We start from the raw sequence: 9,023 nt of genomic DNA, 5'->3' as shown, positions 1-9,023 counted from the left end.
CACACACACACACACACACACACACACACACACACACACACACACACACACACACACACACACTCTCCCTCTCTCTCCCTCTTTCTCTCCCCCTTCCCTCTCTCTCTAACTGAATCTCTTATCTGAAGATCTTATAAAACGCACAAATCTCGATCGTGTTTTTGTTTTGAAACAACAACCTCCTTCCTTCATATATCATCACAATTGCAGTTGCCACCGGCCGCTACTGCCGTCCTATCTGACCTAGGGTCAAAGACAACCAACCCCTGCTGTTGACAAATTCATCGGCCTGAAGTCAAAGGTGACCATCCTAAAACGACCTCGCTTGACACCACGTTGTCCAGTCTACAGATGGTATTGACTCTTTGGACGGCTAAAAACCAACATATTGATTTTGCGCGGGTCACCAAATAAGCTGTTAAGACATTTTACTGTTCTGGTCTGTTAGTTTCTCAGTGTTTTTTCATGCCATTAGGTATAACGTGTACTGTGAACTTTTGGAACAAAATTAGCAAAAATTCCCTCAGCACACAGAGTTCAGTAATGTAGTTAGTCACTACGTGTTATGGGAGAAACCCGAAAGGCATCGATCCCACTAATGTTTTATAACAGTAATTCTGTCTTCAGTTCAGCACCAAGGACAGGGACATATATTCAGTTATTCGGTCTCGTATCAAGGCCTTCCGCGGGTCCAATGTTAACTAAATCTCTACCACACACGCAAATACCAAATATCGGCGTAATCACGGTATGTACATGTCACTAGAAGTTGTATCTGGATAATGAACACGAGATTTGTAGGTGATGAAATGGTTTACAGATTGCTTTGATCATTTACACCCGACATTTTACGTGGTGCCATCCACAACATACTTGTCCTTCATAGAAATCCCCTATATAGGTTTACTACGCGGCACTAAAATCTATTAATTAGAATGATCCGCTTATTCCCAAAATATCCCAAAAGTAGATGTCTAACGTGCTCATAATATAAGATCGGTCACAATCTAGTACTATCACCGTGAAACAAAAGACCGAGACGAAAGCATCAAATGGCCCAACACACTCAGAAGAGTAAACATATTTGTAATCGTAAAGTCACAATGAAAACCAGAGCCTGGACCAAATGTTTTGTAATGTGAGAAGAAATTGGGTGAAGGGTCCACATCTGGCACATTGGTACCTGTATGCTTGGTGGGAATGGCTTGTATATGGGGGGAACGAAAAGACTACAAAGTTGAGAAGGGCGTATCTCTTGAAATTATCCCCCAGCGACCGTTTGAGTGTCTACGGCTATGATTTAATGGTGCAGCTATTTTCTGTTACACAAAGGGAACAGTTGGTGCTCGTTTTGGGGAAATGGCTGCCTCTGTGGTGATTTAGGTTCCATGTCGCAATTTACAAGTTGAGTAGCGGAGGGAACACTGAGGCTGGGCTGTTAGGATATCACATACAATGTGTGATGATTCTTCGGTTTCATGTCACCACTAGGCAACTGTCGTTTAGCATTATAGTCGTAGGGATAGTGGACGGATTTGGGACTTTACAACACCTCCATGGTTTCTTTTTACGTGCATGCACTACTAAGCTTGCGTTCCATTGTATCTTGGTAGTTTGCACCTTACAAATTTCATTTTCTAGAATGCTCATTTTCAGAATGCTCAAATCGTGTCAATTATGAACATGTTTGACTGTTTCTTCCATTTTAGGACCACAGTTTTAAGCGTAGTTCCCGTTACAGCAATGTGATTCCATCTTCCGGTGTATGTGGATTAGCAGGGTCGTCTCAAAAACATTAACCTCAACTTCAAAGAAAAATACCACGTAAAGATAGCTGAAGAGCGTTCATTAACAAATCATGTGATAACATAAATTAAGTACCGAGTTTTCATGAATCACCTTGTTCAGGAAAAACATATTTATGGACGATACCTGTGTCCAAATATAGCAGGTTACAGAAGCACGTCTAGCCGTGATATGATATCGTTTTGAAGACGACGTGCGAGCTTTGAGACTATGACTACGTGTTGAAATGGTTATACGAGCCCGCTGATGTGTGTCAGCCGACATAGTGTAGCAGGTGTTCGCGCCACGTCTCATTACATCCGGCGTCACGCCTGTATCCTAACGGCACATACAAGCACTGACTAGACCCGAAGTACACACGGCCTGTATCCTAACGGCACATACAAGCACTGACTAGACCCACAGTACACACGGCCTGTATTCTAACGGCACATACAAGCACTGACCGTAGTAGACCCGCAGTACACACGGCCTGTATCCATATCCTAACGGCACATACAAGCACTGACTAGACCCACAGTACACACGGCCTGTATCCTAACGGCACATATACAAGCACTGACTAGACCCGCAATACACACGGCCTGTATCCTAACAGCACATCGTGATATGCACAGAAAAGTCACACGGCCTGTATCCTAAAGACCCGCAGTGCACACGGCCTGTATCCTTACGGTACATACAAGCACAACAAGGCCCACAGTACACACGGCCTGTATCCTAACGGCACATACATTCACAGAAACGTAAAACGGCTATACAGTTTCACAACTATGTCACAACAATACTGTTATTATAGCACTACAATATATATATGTTATCAGGCTAAACATACGGCTGCTTTCTTTAAAAATCTTTTGATGTGGGCCAACCTATCCCCGATACACAATAGGAATGTCAAACAAGACGTTGGAATTTCAGTCTGTAACTATGACTTAGTCAGCCCTCTGAATTACTGCAGGAAAGATTTACTTCTTTAATCACGGTAGCTGGCGTGGTGTGCTTCAATTCTTCTAATATTAGATTTGTCTGATGAGCTATTGTGATTAGCTGGCGTTTAGCTGAGGATTTATCTCTCTGTTCCTGCAAACATTTCTCACTTGAATAAAAATATTTCTTTCATTAGAAGTTGTATCGAAAAGGTAGCAAGAAGAACAGAGGGGATGAGGACAAAAAGTAGAGAGGAGAAAGAGAAAGAAGGATAACGCTAAATATAAAGAAAGAGTCTACAATAGAGGAAAATTCAAGCAAAATCTTTTGAACATTTTAAAGTTTCAAAACTACTTCTCTTCATTGTCAATACTATCTTTCTATCTTTCTTTCCGCTTGTAGTTTAGGCTTATAGTTACAATAACACACCTGTGTTAAAACACTGTTATGAATGGGTAGAGGGCACCCTCTCACCTAATACGACCGTGCTGTCAAATACATGCTCCCTGATACCATGTCCTCTGATGACTTACCCTTCGCCAAGGTCGTACAGAGTATTTATCTTTCGCCGACGTGTCTCTCATCATCGGTAAACGTTCTTCGCACCATCTGTTATTGGAACCGAAGATTACTCCAACCCCCCCCCCCACTCCATTTATATCGCAGCGACATAGAACTGTCTATCCATTAACACACGTGGCTATCAATCTAACGGTATCTTCTACTTAAGAATATGTATGTCAGGTATAAACGGAGGTAACGACTGAAAACTTGGAAATATTTATCGATATAAACCAGCCTGCTTGATGCTGCACACACTCGTGCATATACTTGGCAATACCGACACATTTTTGCCAAGATGTTCTCCGTAGAAGGCCCACAACTATGAAAATTATACAAACATCTAGTAGTATCCTATTCCATTCTACAGATATATTTCCAGTGGTACAATCTTCAAATTCTACTGAACATCTGTACATCTGTATCTGTTTACCATATAATAGATGCTCCGGCAATGGTACATGTAAGCTCCTAGTTTGCGTTAGAGGCAACAGGCGTACGTATATAAAGCTATACTGTGTACGAGTATCAATAAAATATTTCAGACATAATTGTCGAGAATTTTCCGACGACACTTTGAATCTGACTATTATTCATGTCGGTGCACGAATCTGTGTCAACTGGAAGAAATTCCCGCACATACAAGTTCACGTTCATCTGCAATTCCTTTTCATCGAGTTGGCTCCGAGCACTCTTCGTCCATTAGTTGAATCATTCCAGTAAGACCACTTAAAATGCCGCAGCTGGCAAGGCGTAGACATAGCTACAGTTTGAGAAACTTATCTTTGTTACCGAATGGTTGAAGAGCGCACTCTAAGTGATTCGGGGGTATTGTGAGATGTCTACGCCATCTAAAGTTCAGAGACCTAGGGGAGCTGTTCAAAGCTATCAAGCTACATGGGTTGAACAAGTCGCATGAGATTGTACGCTTCAAACATATAAGGTGGAAGTTCCCATAAATTGCAGGAAGGAAGGAATTACACTGGATAGTACTGTCTGTTGCGTGTCTGTGCGCTCTGGTTATTTTAACGATGACTGAAAGACTTAGATATACGAGACAAGATAGGGATGTCACGTACAGAATACTTCTCTATTCCGTTTATCATCTAAATTACAAGACTTAAATCAGAAAATACCAGAAGTTTCCAAGAGGAACGAAAGTTTAATGTGAGTTTTCCGCCATTTATTGATTGTGTAGAGGGCCAAAAAGTTAATAGGACTCGTCTTTAACTTTGCCTTATCGGACGAAACGCATCAAATAAGACTCAGGACGGAAACGAAGCTTTGCGCTATCTTGGATTACACCTAGGCAATCATGTCGTATTAACGTCGTCTGTCATCTGAATGTCAAGAACCTTACAAGGTTTAGCTTTCTAACCGTGTCTCAGTTCGCGACGTCGGTCTTTACCATCTGACGAGTACTAGAAGTGCCCGCGGTGTTTGTAAATTTGATTTCGAACTGGAGCCGGGAGCTCAGGACGCAGTGGAGCGGTAAATGAGCTGTGTGGATCATCGCTGTTGACGTAGATATGATTTCCCCCGTAGGTTCGAATCAGAGCCAACATCACGAACGTGTTAGATACCGATGGAACATGTCAGGGTGTATTAGCTGCGCCGCAGGTGGCGATATGCCTACACCACGGCGGCTAATGCAGACATCATTCCCACAGGACTTACCAACGGTATGATAGATAATCCCCCATCATTCTGGCACGGATTAACGGATCAACGGATTAAGGGGCATCTAAATGCGCGTAATCCTGTCTGTGATCTTGAGTTAATGTCCCGTTCTCAAGGTATCAGAACGTCCAGGCACTGGCGCTCTGCCAGAGAGATTATAAAATGTTGTAGTAGGTTTTGATAAGAAACCGGATTAATGCCAGGCTAACTAGAATACTAATAGGGTTTAGAATAAACGACATGACCGTTGAACATGGGTGTGCATATGTGATACAGTCAAACGTGTACTATTGACCACCTATACATTAACCTATGCATACCATCTGGCCACTTTTTGTGGGGCTCCCCGTTGAAATATACATTAAGAATCCTTTCTATAGTCACCGCCTGTCTAATATGACCGTTTTCTTCAAATCCACTGAGTGGTCACTATAGATAGATTTGATTATTCTTATCTTGAAAGTTCATCTGTGTTTTTAGACGCCATAACTGATTTGATTTGATTTTTCATTGTTCATGTTCTGTGTCTTTCCCCAATTATTATAGGCAGGGAAATCCCTCCATTGCAAAACGCATGTCAAAGATCCTATGTTTTAAAGTACAAACCTAATCTTAAATGCTTGTGTCTCACTAACGTCATTTGTAGCAACATTTTCTTTTCTTATGAGAACATAACTATTTGTTTCATTATGCTTATACCCTGTCAGATAGAGGACCGGTCTCTAGCTACAAAGAGTTCGTTCAAAGATTTGGGGTAAACAGGCCCTGTCCCTGGTGCTGAAGTACCGGTGCACCATTCCGCCATCACATATAAACAGGCCCTTCCTTATTAGCAACTGGCGTTTGATTGGAAGGGGTTGATAGGCTATTACATGCACCATGTACAAGTGACATAATTAATGTGCCTCTAGTTCCTCTGGGTGAAGCCGTCGGTTGTGCTGCACCTGTTACCGTATTTCCTAATGTTGAACTGTGCCTGGGTCAGCGGACATTGTACCACATTTCCACTCAGGCGGCGGCCACTGAGTGACCGTTAAAAACGCATTAGTAGTTCAAACAAATTTCAGTGATAAAGAAGTATATTTTGTACATTTTTTTGTTTGCCTTTCAAGTCGTATTCATACACCGCTCCAATGTTGGTCGCTCAACGGTCACCCAAAGGTCTAAATCCAGTGGAAAGGTCCCGTAGTGTAGAAACTACCGTCGATGTCTCCGTAACATTTTTGTCCAAAATGTCTATAAATACTGCATTTTACACATAACCCTCACCATGCATTTGTATCAGTATCATCTGTATCTGTATAGCGACCCTTCGGCGTAACACATCAGCTTAAATGTATCTTGCTAATGTCAGATATAAAACGATAGTTTGTTCTAATGGTTACTCCAGGATACGTAGATGGCCAGGTCTCCCAAAATAATGAGTTCACCTTATTCCTTTAGAATGTAAGACCGTTAGGAGTAACACGGTTTAAGCACCATTCCACAGCTCACTAGGCCGGGTGGCAGGGACACCTACACTTCGTTAGCGGTAAGCTTTTTGGGCAGGTCACCATCTGTGACCTCTGTGACCCCAGCGCGACTGCCGACAAAATTAGATATCGCCTTTCAATGCCGTTTGTCCAAATGTCATCCTGGAAAATTCGAGCACAATCAGAAGGTCAAAGGTTGATAGAATTAAGTTATTGGCCGACAACGATTCAATGAATGCACGTTTATAGCTATTGGGACATTTCGTCTGATTATGTCATAAATTTACAACTGTATAAGACGTCAGATAAAGAAATGTACACCATTAAAATTAGAGAACATGAAACACTTTTGAAAGTTGACACAGAGAAGTCTGCTGCTGTGAAAGACTAGCACTACCCTGGTGCGAAGCACACTAAACTACAAGGGTGCAAAATTTGTAGAAGTGTATCTTGGAGATGTACAAATGTATGAAGACCCATGTGTTTCAAAGATTAATAAATAAGTAAATAAATAAAGTTTCCATGCTTTTCGTGATTTTTTCTACAAGTAGAGGCACATGCATCTTTATCAAGATACTTAACAACATCAATCTTATCTTTACAGCGAATCCCTGATTGAAAACGCATTAAAGTTGAATCAGAATAGAGCGGTCCGTGCTGTTTTAGCATCGCGTATCACACGCGTGGCTGCGTATGTTACTGGTACGTACAACGTCACGCCTCGGCTTTAGTTTTGAACCGTAAAATCGTAACGCACCCGTAAAGCAAGTCGTACCGTGATGCAATTTGAGTTTGGCCATTTTATCAACTGGTGGACTGATTAAGTTTGGAGCACGTAAATAGAGACGAGAAGGGGGGATAAAAAAGAGGAGATAATCTAGGTACAGTCACATACATGTATAATATAGAAGATCCCCGTTATTTTCGAAAACGCCTTGCAAGCAGCCAAGCAATATATTGCTCCTGTTCTCACTTACTTGCTCCTTTATTACCTCCGTGTATAGAGGTTTTGTTTTTAATGTGTTTGTTTGTTTGTTGTTGCCCGTGGTTATATGGATACGAGAGTCATAGGAAGTGAGAGGGGGAAATGGTGTAACCGCAGACTGATGGTCCCACATGCCAGGCACATAGGGGGACACTGACAGGTCAAGTTAGGTCAAAGGTCGAACCATTTTCAGTCTTTATTTTCCAGACATTTACATGTTTATTGCCTTATGGAAGGCAGTGGGAAAATGCGTGGATCAGCGAGAAACCCATTTATAAAAGAAATTCACAACTCACTAAATGCTAGCCTCACTGAGGTCTGAAATTCTCGATTTCTTGTTATGGAAAGTTGTACCGTAATATCGTCAATTTGAGCAGTGTTTTTAATTTCATCAATATTCAAGGCACGCTATCAAAATGACTGAGAGTACTAGGGCTTTACTAGTACTCTAGTATTTTCACAACAAACATTCATCTTGATCAGCACCACAAGTTTATTCTTATCCGTTACATTAAGTTGACACGCAGAATGAATATAACTTAACTGTCGGCACTAAAGTCGTGGTATATCTGTCACTATACGTTTCCTAACACCACATTAGAGACGCAATAAACAGTAATATGTGTGGTTCATCCACGTTTATAGAAATAGTTTACATTATGAATCACTTTGCCTTGACACGGAGCTTAATGTCCTAGCTAACGGTGATTATTCTACATAACGTGCGCAGCAGACTGAAGATTTTTTACGTTTATCGAAGGAAAACATATTGTTTTTGCTCTGTTTCTTCTTCTGCTTCCTCTTCCGTTCCAAACACTGACTTCTGACCTGGACCAGACTGTCTCTCACCATGGTAACTGGTGTTGGCTTACATAATGTTGCAATTTTATAGTAGGAGGGATTTAGACTCCTGTCACCATATATGTGAATGTGTTTGAGTAAGAATTAATAGAGCAGTCCATATGAGAAGGTAAGCATATGGACTGGAGAGTAGGTTCAGTCTGCACCCGTGCATTTATTACAGCGTCTATCTGCTGTGGCTGTATAGTCCGATTTTCTGAGAGACAGTGGACCTACGTACCAATCACGTCTGTACCGCTCGTTACCGCGGGTCGCCATGGGAGTCCCTCCGTCCGCCGGTATCCCAGGTACAAACATGCTCCTTAATGAAGTCCGACCCGCGGGAACGGTAATACATGACCACGTTCTGCCGAACCGGCAGCCGGGCCGCTGGCCGGAAAATTGTCCGCAAAAGACCGGATTCAATTTGACGGCCTCTTTAAGGGTGTGCTCCTTAACGTCTGGTGATGGGGAGGGGGCATAACGGTCTCTTTATTCTTTATCATACTTCTTTCAGTTTATTCCATTCTTTTAGCAGTTTGGGGTAACCAGTCATAGCTTTCAAAGTAAACATACAAACGAGCCAAATCATCAGATAACACCACCCCTTAAATCTATCCCTCTTGTGGTCTTTGCATTTTGAAGTGCAGTAAACATAACGGCTATATGCTATACGGCTGGGTCTTGAAATTCAGGTGAATCAGCCAAGCAAGATAATACAAAATACCCCCCCCCCCACACACACACAC

At 42.0% G+C, this 9,023-nt stretch overlaps 1 protein-coding gene and 1 pseudogene across 1 annotated transcript in view; one reads left to right on the top strand and one right to left on the bottom strand.

Moving 5' to 3' along the window:
* LOC109478292 (cadherin-23-like) overlaps nucleotides 1-9,023 on the bottom strand; it is a 69,783-nt gene that overhangs the window by 56,093 nt on the left and 4,667 nt on the right. The gene's annotated exons all lie outside the window — the stretch shown is intronic.
* Nucleotides 8,552-9,023, top strand: part of LOC109478199 — a 5,202-nt pseudogene continuing 4,730 nt past the window's right edge.

Source organism: Branchiostoma belcheri, unplaced genomic scaffold (genome assembly GCF_001625305.1).
Source record: "Branchiostoma belcheri isolate BF01 breed outbred unplaced genomic scaffold, Haploidv18h27 scaffold43, whole genome shotgun sequence".
Lineage (NCBI taxonomy): Eukaryota > Metazoa > Chordata > Leptocardii > Amphioxiformes > Branchiostomatidae > Branchiostoma > Branchiostoma belcheri.
Note: the sequence above shows the minus strand (reverse complement) of the source record. Positions and strands in the feature narration are given on the sequence as shown.